The sequence below is a fragment of the Xiphophorus hellerii genome, chromosome 23 (assembly GCF_003331165.1).
Source record: "Xiphophorus hellerii strain 12219 chromosome 23, Xiphophorus_hellerii-4.1, whole genome shotgun sequence".
Taxonomy (NCBI): domain Eukaryota; kingdom Metazoa; phylum Chordata; class Actinopteri; order Cyprinodontiformes; family Poeciliidae; genus Xiphophorus; species Xiphophorus hellerii.
Genome location: NC_045694.1, coordinates 9,513,042 through 9,526,290, shown reverse-complemented (window position 1 = coordinate 9,526,290; position 13,249 = coordinate 9,513,042). Strand labels below are relative to the sequence as shown.

At 37.2% G+C, this 13,249-nt stretch overlaps 1 long non-coding RNA gene across 2 annotated transcripts; it reads left to right on the top strand.

Annotated features, from left to right (window-relative positions):
* Nucleotides 1–10,229: 10,229 nt before the first annotated feature.
* LOC116713998 (uncharacterized) lies at nt 10,230–11,213 on the top strand. 2 transcript variants are annotated; one of them, XR_004337973.1, is made up of 4 exons: nt 10,230–10,463; nt 10,622–10,683; nt 10,764–10,826; nt 11,001–11,213. It is a non-coding gene; the product is annotated as an uncharacterized LOC116713998 (long non-coding RNA). The 2 variants fall into 2 exon arrangements; XR_004337972.1 differs by having other exon boundaries at nt 10,764–11,213.
* Nucleotides 11,214–13,249: the final 2,036 nt, after the last annotated feature.

Below are 13,249 nucleotides of genomic sequence, written 5' to 3'. Positions count from 1 at the left end.
TTTTCAGCTTAGTTTATCTTTGTTTTTCCTTAAACTAGTGTTTCACCTTGGTTAATTTTGTATGTTCTCCTCAGCTTCCTCTCATGTTCACTAGTTTTCTTCACTTTGCACCTTGTTCCCAATCAACCGCCTGTTACTTGTCTAGTAATCAAGCGCCTCCATATTTAAGCTTCTCGCTTTCTATTACTCTCAGCTGGATGTTCCTGTCTCTCTGCCATCGCCTCCTTCTTAACCGCCTGCAAGTTTTTGAATTTATTTTCATTAAAGTCTGTTATTCATATCTCTGCCTCCAACTTGGGTTTCACTACAGTGCAGCATTATGTCTGTTGGGATTTTAGATTTAACGAAAAGAGAAATCTAAGGCTGAAAAATACGCAGGGAGTCAGCAGTCAGACCACTGACTTTGTTGTCTCTTGGTGCAACAAATCCACTTTTCTCTTTGGAGTCTGTGAAATAATTGACCGCCCTCTTCAAACCTTATTGAAACAGATTTCAGCTTCTATGCACCTCAAATCTGTAACACATTTCCATAAAACTGCAAAACAGCTGAAACACTGAGTTCCTTCAAATCAAGGCTATAAAACCCACATAGTTAGAGTTGCCTTTCATAAGTAGAAAAGGGAACATTGAATAATATATTTGATGATTTTGACGATTTGACAAAATGTAATATTTATTTGTTGTTTCACAATTGATGACTGTGTGATGTTTTTATGATGTAAAGCATTTTGAACCGTCTTGTTTCTGAAATGTGCCATACAAATTGCCTTGACCTTTTCCTGAATGTTTATCTGTAGCTGCGTTTCCATTGACAATATAATTGCCCAAATTGGAATTACAAAAATAAATGTGCTTAATGGAAATGCAACAATTTCGAAAAAGCTTATATTTTTTGATAATTTTGATTTTTGCGATAGGATGAGGTGGTTTTTCAGCTTTATCAAAATTAATACATTTCACAAAACTGCAGTGGAAACAGTTTCTTTGTATCACACGAGTGATATGTGAGCAACAACCGGATGTTACTACTGCAGGAAAAGACGAAGAAAACAACAGGAAGTGGTAAGAGGCTGATGTTTTTTAAAGACATATTGCGTGAACAAACTTATTTTTGTTTCATATTTTAATTGCTTTTTTTATAGAATTGCAATATTTCATTTTTTAGACATTAAGAAAATAGCGACAAAGTTTTGCGCCCATTTGTAATCCAAATACAGGTAATGATAGATAGGTAAGTCTATGGCCAGAGTCTGCATATGAGATTTTAACTTCTCTTTTACTGGCCATATACTGAATGTAGCATTAGCTTATATTTACCTTTTAGCAACAAACCTATGAGAAAAATGTATATTAGCCTTAAACAGTTTGAGTGGCACCACAGGCAGAAACATCTTTTACAGATAATTTTTTGGTACAACATGGAGGGATTAACATGGAGAACTCTGAGTTTTAGACAATTTAACATCAATTTGCATCAAAATAACAATGTTGGTCAGATCCGTATCAAAACCAAAGATTACTTTAAGTCTGAGTTCCTTTTTTTAGGTTTTCAGGCTACTGCTTTCAAACTGCTTTCTTTATTACCTCTTGTTGGAGTAGGAGACTATCTTTACTGCTTTCCTCCCGGTCATTGTAGTATACAAAAATGTCCAATTTGGATGTTCCAAACTTCACTTTTCAGTAACTTTTGGCAGCATTATCGACTGACATGTTGTCTTTGTTTTTTCTTCCTTTTTTACATGTGTACATACTTCTTGTTTTCAGACATGAAAATGAATCTAGCTCTTGTGAGTTACAAGCTTGAACACAGCTAAAAAAGGAAAAGTTGTAAAAAATTAAGATATACGCCCCTTGCTAACATGAATTTCAGAAGAGAAAACACAGTGGAATATACTGAAGTTTATAAATCTGACAATTAGTGAGTGTAAGAAATACCTCATGCAGAATATATTTATATTTTATGTGGTAAAGGGGCTCTGGTTATTTTATTTCTGTAGAAATATAGGTTGGTCCAACAGAGAGTTATAACTACTTGGGCAGAATAATTTCAAGTTGTAGATTTTTTTTTTATTCAGTGTAGATTAAACTTTAATGGTCCCTGAGGGAAAAATGCATTGTTTCAGTTTTCAGCTGAGGAGAAAAGGATATGGCTAATAATAATAATGCAACCAAGAGAACTGGGAATAATTCAACAAGTCGCCACCAGCTGAATGTGCAGAATGTAATTGTGGGAATGAATAAAAATCCTAGATGTTCTGCAGTGACAGATTTAAGCTTGCAGTAGATTTTCAGCTCACATCACTATTTATTCCCATTGCAGGAGAACTCCAGACACAAGCTCTCCAAGAAAAAGGAGAAGAAAAGGAAAGCAATGCATGCATATGCAAATACAGGTTGCCATCATCACAATGAGATATGGAGATGCAAAGAAACTTCATCATTCAAGTCTGTACCATAGACCCCTATATAGAGAGAGAATCTTTTTTCTGCCTTTATCAGATCATCTCGTTCTCTGAAGCACATCACCAGAAACTTGCATATTCTGTTCAGCTCTGTCATATTGCCAGCAGGCAGAACACAGCAGAAGGAGGGGGGTGGGGGGTACCAGGTTCTGTTTTGGGGATTTGCAACTAAAGCATCAACCCCTTGCCTTCTCACAGCACAATGTTCAGAATGCCTTGCAATCCCCCACATGGTGGGACAAAGGCTTTGTGCTGCAGCTCACATTGAGTCAGCAGGAAGAAACAACAAAAAGACAAGGCTCCTCCAGCGCCTTCTGTCTTTTCTGCGGGAAACAGACCAATGGCTCTATTAAAGCAGCAGCAGGAGCGGCACCATACACCCTGGGTAAAATGGCTGTCAGATTTGTCACTTTCAAATGACATACCTATTAGAAGCTAATAAAGCCCCTGAGCTAAGTTGAGCCAGCCGGCACAAATCAAGGGTACAATTCAGCAGAAGGATGGGATGTTGAGGAGAAACAGATATTTCTTTGCTTTTGTGTAAGCCTTTGTTTGCTTGTTCGGCTCCTGTCAAGTTAGACAATGCAGTTCCCCCCTCAGAGCCTAATCGATGCTGCAAATGTCAAAGACTGGCCATGGTTGCATAAGGCGAAAACATGACTCTTAGCATGATTTTGTCATCTGCTGGACAAAGTCTTTGACAGCTGATCCCGATTCCTGAATCACACAGCTTTGTCTTATACAGTAAATTCTCCTTATCCACTCAATGCCAATGATCCAGCCTAATCTCAAAGCTGTTGATTATCAGCTAAATCTCCTCCTCCCAGCAGCATCTCTGTGTGAGGCATACAGTAAGACCTAAATGTTTGTCAACAAGTGGCAGGTACAGTATGTCCACACGTCTTGGATTTAAAGTTTTAGGCCTCTGTAATTACTCTTCAAAGACAACTGCTTTTAATTCGAAGGTAATTATGTTTGCTTTTTGATTTTCACTCCCGACGATTTGTTTGAAAGTTGAAATGAATGCACACACAAGCAGACACGAAGCTATTTTAATTCAGGGAGCATCTACTGGAGATTACATCGTCGTGTTATTAAGACAGCCCCCCTCCAGGGTGCTATTATTGTACAGATGCACAGTAAAATACTCATCCTCCCACCCACCCACCCACCCACACACGCACAACACACAGTCAGGATATCTTAATTGGCTTTGCACTCACAACAGAGTTGTATTTTTACATCACACTCTATTGAAGACCAAAACTAAACTCCTAAACCTTCTCTGTTGTGACGTGGCTTTCAATATATAATGGCAGATTTTATCACCGCAATAAAAGCAGATTGGTCACACTACGGTGTCTTTCTAAAAGCAAATAAAATTTCTGTAGTGTTGAAATTGTAATGGGACTATATAAATTTTATCAATCAATACATTGATTAGCAATTATACGGTGGCGACAGAGCCGAGCATAAAACCTGCTAAAGAATGAGGACATGGCTAAACTGACCATGACTACAGCGGACATCTGAAGCTTAACTGGCTTTCACACACGATTATTTTCTTGTTTCATGCATCATTTCGATTGTCTCCACGTATCTTTTGTAGAGCAAATTTCAAGTGAACTTTTGAAATGCAGCTTCATAAAATGTTTGCAGTGGATACTTTTCAGCCAAGTGGTTTTAATATGAATAAGCTGCAGAAGGATTTCTGTTTTCATCAGCAGCTTGTGATGGGCCGATTTCTGTAGAAAAGCAGAAATTTTCTCTACACGCAAAATATATTTTAAGGAGGAATAGACGCAGAAACGTTGTGCATATCCATTCATCCATTTTCTATGCAGGGTTGTGAAATCTGAGTGGGACTATGTCCAGTGGTCAGCAGGCAAGAGATAGGCTACAGCCTGGAAAGTTAGGCTGTCCAAAATTAAAACTTTATCAAACTAATCTGCATTCTTGATTTTGGATGATTGTAGTTGTAGTACTTGGTGGAAAATCATGCATGTATGGGTGAAATCCACAAAGACAGGAATTTAAACCAAAGGCTGTCTTGCTGCAAGGCAGTACTGCTAATATCAATGCCATCATGCATCCGGATAAGTAATGTACAATTGCAGTCTAAAGTTTTGACACCAAATGTTTTTGTTGAACATTACTTATTTGGTGGTGTTAGATTTTTATTTAAGTAAAAGAAGTTAAATGAAGTTATTGAAACATTTAATAAGTTTCAAATACTTTTTTTTCATAAATACACCAAGTTTATAAGTTTCTACTGGAGGCAATCCTTCTTTAGACGTCTAACATCCTGGTCTTCCTTCCTTGGCCACATTGATGCTTCCTTTCAAAAACTGAACATCTTTCCTCAGAGCTCTTCATCATCTAACAGCTGATAGGGACGCTGCAACAATATCTTTCAGTGGGAAGCCATTATCCTACACATCAATGACAATTTCTTTCTGGTTTAGTCTTTTTCGTGAAGTACAGAGGTGGAAGTGTGATGATGTTGGGCTACATGCCTGAGAAAGGAGCTGACATTTATGAGCAGCAAAATAAACGTCTCTAATTTCCACTGGCTCTGTCCCCTGAATAATTGATAAAATTACTGAATTGAATCTAACTGATGATCTGGAGGCAGAGATAAAACACTGCAAATAAGTTTTTTATTAGGTTAATTTTGATCTACTTTAACTTCACAAATATCTGCTCACTCTTAATTGCTGTGTAGACTCAAAGCAAATTTCCACCATAAAAACTGAAGGAATAAGTAGAAATCTGTGGCCATAACTTTACAATAGTAAAACAAAAAAGTGCCAGATAAATGTAAACATTTTAACAGCTAGTTGTAGCTTAGCATTCTTTCTATCAGTGAGCAATGGCTTACACATAAGGCTTCCTTTCAAATCTTAAAGTAGTTGTTTCTGTGTGCATCAAACATTTTTAAGTTTCCCAGAGTCTGGTGTTGGCTTCATGTTACTGTTTGTATCTCGGCAGTTGTTTTGGGAGGAGATTCTTCCCATTTCATTTGAAACTGGGTTGTTAGTTTTCAGTGCTGGCCCCTCAGTAAAGCTGTGGAGACAGCAGACACAAACCTGCTGTGTTGTTTTAACCTGCCTGCAGAGTTTCTCTGTGAGCCTGTAGCATCAGGTCAGTACTGGTGTGCTGACCGACTCTTCATCAGAAGTTATCTGCAGAGTTGCAAAAATCCAAGTGAATTTCATCCACAAATAGATAATAACATTTCCTAAAAACACTATCAATCCTCTTCTTAATGTATTGATTCACAGCTGACCTGGTTTTTTTTCTAGAGTGGATTTCTTTATCTTACTATTGCACCATTATTCATAAAAACATATTTTCTACAGAAACGATATAAAATGTTAAGAAATAGTCAGAAATATCACATTTATCGTGCCTTTGAAGCCACATATTTTGTACCATAGAATCAAACAGTAGTAAATATTTGAAAAATGGGAGGAAACTTATGTATGGTTTTCAGAAATGTTGTGCAAATTTATATCCATCCCACTGATTTAACATAGAACCACCTTTTGAGGAATAACAACTGCGATTTTATTTTTGTGTTTTCAGTTCTGCTCCAACAGCTTTGCACACCAAGAGACTGAAAGCTGTGCTCATTAGTGTTCAGGTCATTCTCAGTAGATTTAGGGTTGGGTGATGTTGGCGCTATGATGCTTTGACCTGATTATTGTAGCTCTGTTTGTATCCAGCAGTAAATTATATCTATCAGGCACTTGTCCTACCTGAGCCACTGGTTTTAACCCCATAAGGATAAAACAAGATCCATAGAAAATAGATAATGAATCCCAAGTTAACACAGCTTCCACTTATACATTAGTGCAATTTACTTTGACATTTTGGTATGGTTTAAATGCAGACCTGGGTACTGACTTGTCACATTTATGTGGGTAACTTTTTTGAAAAAAATTTACTTTTAGGAGTATTTTTACTACGTTGTAATTTTTACGTTTACTTGAGTAATTTTGTTTTGACGTATTTCTACTCTTACTTGAGTAAAATTTCTGAATTTTCTACCTACTGAATGAAAAACAAACAAGTTTAAACCAAAAATTCCCCAGACACAGACACATACTTGCAGTTTTTGTTAAAGTTTCATAAGTTTTTTATTGAAAGAAACTGATATGGAAAGATTTTATTTTGCCTGATTTTATTTTTTATTATTTATATCAATTATTTTTATTTTAATCCTTAAAATACCAAAATTTCCATTTAACTTTAGAATTTGGTCCCTCTGATATTGTAATTTTTAATACTAAATGAATAATAATTTGATCAGTTACTGGGTACTTGAGTAAATATTTATACCAAATACTTTTTTACTCTTACTTGAGTAATTCCTTGGATGACAACTTTTTACTTTTACATGAGCAAAAATAAGCTGAAGTAGTGCTACTTTCACTCAAGTATTTTTGGTTACTCTGTTTTTAAATGGGACTTTCAACATAATTTGCTGTCAGTAATTACTCTTACGAAATGTAACTTTCTGACCAGTTTCTCTGTTCCTGCTGAATGGAAACATGCCCACAGCATGACCCTGCCACCACCACAACCATCATGTGTTTTCTGCTTTCCTCTTTATTGTCACCAACAAAAATGACTGTATCTGGCTGTAGCATGAAAGAATGACGTAAGCTTCAATTGGTTTTTATGCAGTTGGGAGACAAAGTGAGGTAGATTTCTGAAAACATTTAAAAAGTTAAATGTTTTAAGAGTTTTTCTTACAATACGGTAAAGAGCCACAGCCACAAAATCCTCTCAGCATGGGCCAAATCAGCTGTGATGACACACAGACACAGTTCAATAAGCGGCACTGCACTGATTCGGGAAGCCCTTTTTAACAAATGACTAACAAATAGAAGATGGAGGAGTATGGAGTGGTTATTGAATTGAATGGTTTTTAGCAGGCTTTTAGTACAGCAGGGTTAAAAAAATCTTTTGGGAATGATTATAATGACTGAGAGCTACCAAGCTCAACTCTGGACAGTGGAGGAGAATAGATGGCTTTGTGGAGCCACACTTGAGTTTTAATCAACCTGTTGATTATTGTCATGCACACAAGTGAGATTTTCACAATTAAAGTTGTAAATATTGTGCGAAGTTTTCAAGTTGGTTTTTAAAAAACAAGGAAACATGTTGGTAAATCCATGTCAGTTTTCCCATAACTGATGATTCAAGCCAATAAGAAGTCTGCAGTGGTGAGATAATCTCAGACTGATTCACAAAAACATTTACCAATAAAAATATTACCCATTTAGGTGCTACATGCAGTGGAAAAATAAACCGTACAGAGCTGGTTGATCTGTACTGAACATGTTGAACAACTTGGACAAGAATAATTAGTGCAAAAGTCAAGAAGTAAGACCCAGCATCAACCTTACTTGGTTGCTATTTTAAACTTGTTGGTACATAAAAGTAAGAATATACAATTTTGTACTAAAATATCTCTTAATTAAATATATTGCAACACACACCAATAGGCCCTTTTCACATGACGTCACACAACTTCCGTTTTGGCTCGAAGCTGTGTATCCTTAGTTCCGGTGTACATAGTAAGTAATGATAAAGTTGTCTATTTCATATATATATATATATATATAGAGAGAGAGAGAGAGAGAGAGAGAGAGAGAGGTATAAATCTGACAGCATATGTTGATCAGACAGATCACCGGAGCATGGAGTTTACACAGTCTCTAAAACATTTGCCTAAAATAAGATTTGAAGATATATCACGATTTGCAAACCAGTTCTCTCTGACAAAAAAAATCTAAATTAGACAAAGGCTACAAATTCTTCACCGAACAATACCTGTTTGACTATGAAGGTAGGTATTTTTGTTTTGCGTAACCGTTAGCTTAGCATTAGTGAATTTTGTTAGCTAGCTAACTACGTGACATAACTGTTCCTTAACCAGAACTTTTTACTGTTTTTGAACTATAACGTTTTAGGCTCTAATCTTGATCAGATTATTAAATTATAGACTGGAGTTGCCACTCATCCCATAAAATAGGGATTTGTTTGTTATAAGCAGAGATGTCCGGTGCCGCCGCTGCTTTGTAATGCCTTTAATCGGACCACTTTTTCGGTAACGAATAATCTAACGAGTTCGTATTTCAAATCCAGTAATCAGATTAAAGTTATTTATCCAAATCATTGCACATTAATATTTTCTTGTGTATTTATTTTTATTCCTTCTTTGCGTCTTTGGGAGAGACTCTGTGACAGTTAGCAGTGACAGAAACATGAACAGTGCATGGAGATGCGCATTTTGTTAAGGGAAAGCCCTTTATTTTCCATTAATACAGAAAATGAACCTCTAAACGTTACATCACTGACAGGCGGCGGTGTATATGTTTCCTAACTGTGGCTAAAGCTGCTGCTAGCTGGTTTACTCATGATCGGAAGCTGGTTCCTTTGAATACAGTTGGAGAATGGTAAATTGACAATGACTGATAACGGTTATCTAACACGTAAACACCGTTTTATAAAATACAGAGAGTGAACCTCTAACGTTACAGCGCTGACAGGCGGCGGTGTATATGTTTCCTAAATGTGGCTAAAGCTGCTGCTAGCTGGTTTACTCTCCGATCGGAGGCTGTTTATTTTATACACAGATAGAGAATGGTGAATTTACAATGATTAGTAACAGCTATCTAACACTTAAATGCTGTTATTATTAAACTTACCTTTTATTATATCCTTAAGATTATGAGAATGCGGGAAGTTTTCAGCTTGGTTCCCAAGGCAAAATCACACCGGAAGTAAAGATACCCAGTTTTGAGTTATGGCGGCCATTGTCTGACGTCACTGTGAAAAGGGTCTATTCTTCAAGAAATTGAAACATAAAAGCTAAACCTCTAACTAAATACCAGATGAACAAGTTTATTTTTCAAATCATAGTAACCCAGTGGTTAAAAATATTTGTTGATCTTTGTTATATTTTCTTATATCTAATGACTTATTTATGTAAAGGTGCTTACAATAGATTGAAAATTTTGCTTACATTTGAATTCAGCTGCTATATATTTTGCTACATATGTTGGTGCAACATTGCACTAGATTAGCTTGTTAGCAAAAAGTGGCTTAGTGTCAAGTTTGTTTTTTAAATTTACAGTAAAATAATTTTGTTTTCACTCTGTTTTTGCTGTCAGACTCTCAATTAGGTGGATATTGAATAGCACATACATTTAGTTATTTGATATTTATTATTGTAAATCCAGCATAATTTTGACCACCAGGTGGAAAAGTCCTTTCAACAGCAGGAATTAGTGGTATACATCTCCTGATATGACAATAGTCTACAGGAGCTTTAGTTCTCGAGTAAGAGTAGAACTACTTCAACATAATTTTACTCGAGTAAAATCCAAGAAATTACTCTAGTAAGAGTAGAAAAGTATTAGGTAAAAAGTTTACTCAAGTACTGAGTAACTGATCAAATTACCAGTGATTTAATATTTTCCAAAAATTACATGATCAGACAGAGCGAAACATGGCTATGTGGAAAATTTGGTATTTTAAGAACAAAAATGACAAACAAAATCATACAAAAGTTGTTTTTTTTTCCCAATCAGCTTCTTTCGATAAAAATCTTACGAAACTTTAACAAAAACTGCAGGTTTGTGTCTGGTGAATTTTTGGTTAAAACATGTTTGTTTTTCATTCAGTGGTGAGAAAATCCTGAAATTCTCCTCAAGTAAGAGTAGCGACATTACATAATAAAATAACTCAAATAAAAGTAAAAAGTACATGTAACCCACATAAAGTGGGTATGCCACTTTAAGAGAAGAGGTTAAGGAAGCTGGGTGGTCTGCCTGGCCAATGAGAAGTTTGGTTTCCAGAGCGTCTGGACCAATCAGGGTGCAGGCTGCCGTTGTGGATCCCGCCCTTCTCCCCCGGGTCTGCAGTACCGTTGGTTTTGCTCTAGAGATCCGACGCGGTGAGACTGCTGAGCGGGGCAGCGCCAGAGTATGTATCCCAACAGTTAAAAGTATTTTTTACGTGCTGTATTAACTGTATTGTGGATAAACTCTTTTGTAAATAGATTTTATGTTGATTGTCCAGCTTTTGTGCTGGAAATTATTTATTAAATGAATACAAACTGAACTTCAGTTTTTTACCGTTAGAGCCGTTAGGAATCGTTGGCTCTTTCTGGCAGTTATTTCAGCTTGTTCTTCGTAGATAAAAGGTAAAATTTAGGCTTTAACATAATTTTATTTTATTAAGTTTATATTATTTAGATCAAATATGCCTTGTTACATCGTTTAGTGCCCCACGCATCCGGATTGAGACCCACTATACGGTTGTCTGAAGTGTGTCGCACTGAGATCGGTGAGCATATTCGGAGCCTTTTATTTGTGTTTTTGTCGTTTGTTACATTGTTGTTAAAAAAATATCCGTTGTTTTAGTAACTAGGTAATGTTTTGTTACTGTGTTGGAAAGAAGGATTAAAGCTAGAACGGCTTGGTAAAGTCCTGTATTTCTGCTGGTCCTGTCTGTTGACAGGTCAGGTTTTTTTTTATACTGGATCATTCCTGAAGTGGATCCCTCCTTTGATATTGATGGCGAGCCTTCCCACCTGGACCTAAAGAGAGAACCAGATTTCGTCTATCCCATTTGGAGTCATGCTGCACCCTGCGGTGTGGTAGGAGAGCAACATACATCTTCACACACGGTTATGTGTGAAACCTACAACTGACATTCTCCATTATTATTGTTTTTTTATTGATTGATTTTTGGACAATACTGTTTGGATTGTTTTATTTCGGACATTGTGACGCACAGCTGTGGTGGAAATTCTCCTGTGAATGAAGTTGAATCAAACCAAATTGGGATTAATTTGATTAATCTGCTGACTAATACAATTTGGAGTGCAGATTACCAGGGTGCACCCGAATTATTTGAAATTAAGAATTAGCACTTGGCCAAGTATTATTGTTATTTCTTTTTTTTTCATTTTATTGTGTGTAATTTTATTTTCATAATTGTGTGTTTTGTGCAACTGTTAATTGTGTGTTTTCTGTCACTAAAACCAGTTCTTTAAATACACCCAACTGCCCTTGTGTGTCATTTAAACACTCCACTGTGCTCCGATAGCCGAACCTATTGGCCCATTTATCCAAAATATATGTAATACCCTTCTCTACTGTGTTACAGAGGAAGCTATGGCGAGCCAGCCAGGAGCATGAGTGTGTGTGTTTAAGTGTCAGACATCTTACACATATTGTTAGAACGTGCCAAGTACTTCTCCTTAAAAACAAAAAAAATAAAAAACCAAATATGGATGTGGTACTCCGGGAGTCCATCCAAATTCCCCATTCTGTGGTTGTTAGTGGTTTAACAGGGTCAGAGACAGATGAGGAAGTGTCAGCCTTTCTCCAGAAGTATGGTTCCATTAACCGTTACATTTGCTTAGATGATCCTAAGTCAGATTACCATAAAAACATGATCGTTGAGTTTGCACATGAAACTGCCATGCAGACATTGGAACCATTGTTGCCTCTTCAGTTTCCAAGCATGACTCAAGCAGGCATTGTGTATGAGTTAAAGGCTTTAGGAAGTGTCTACACCATAGATGCCAGAAGCAAAGCTACTAAGATGTACATGGAACAGCTCTCTGAAATTGCCAGGCTGAGTGGAAATTCATTAGGAGAAATGTTGAAAGAAGAACTTAAAAATCTGGTTTCATCTGCAGAATGTGCCTTTTCCCAATCACTTCAGACTGATCCAGAATCCTCAGCTCCGCAGAGTCCGACCCCACAAAAAGATTCAACCATCAAAAGAAATGTCCCATCTTCTGAAACCCCTCAGTCAGTGATGCCTACAGATCCCATGACTTTGACATCAGCAAATGATCCAAGTAAGCCTCTCATCCCTTCCATTTTCAGAGAAAACCTGATTGATCTCAATCCCTCGCAGACTTTCTCTGTCTCATCTGAATCCACTGCTACGCCCCTAATCGATGTCAATCCACCTGCAGTTCAGCGAGTGGTGGTTGAGCATGTGGTGCGCAGTAATGATAACTCACCCCAGTTTGCTTCACCCAGTAGACTCAGAGCTTTTTCAGGCAAGAGTCCACGACCAAGCCATGAAGCAGATTATGATACATGGCGTGCAAGTGTCGAAATTCTTATCAGAGATCCATCTGTGTCAGACTTGCATTGCACACATCGTGTATTGGACAGTCTTCTTCCTCCTGCTTCTGAAATGATCAAACATTTGAGCCCACAGTCTAGTCCCTCAACTTACCTCAAGTTGCTTGACTCCGCCTACGGGACAGTTGAAGATGGTGACAAGCTTTATGCTAGGTTCATGAGCACGTTCCAGAATGATGGCGAATTACCTTCTGTTTTCCTGCAGAGATTGCACACTGCTTTAAGCAAAACAATGAGACGTGGTGGTGTGTCCGCTCCAGAGTTTGACCAACAGCTTTTAAAGCAGTTCTGTAGAGGCTGTTGGGAGAACACTTTAATAGTCGATCTTCAGTTAGAACAAAAGAAAGAAAAACCTCCTACCTTTGCAGAATTGTTGCTCCTTCTTAGGACAGAAGAAGATAAACAGGCTGCAAAAATGACTCGCATGCGACAGCATTTCAGCCATACTAAGTCTGGTGCTTGCAAGCAGCGTGCCATGTCACATGTGCATTTTGCACATGACACAAATGATTTGATAAATAAGACTGATCTTGAGATGCTCAAGCAACAAATTGCTGACCTCAGCATTCAGGTGAAGAGCATGGTGTCCGCAAGTCAAAA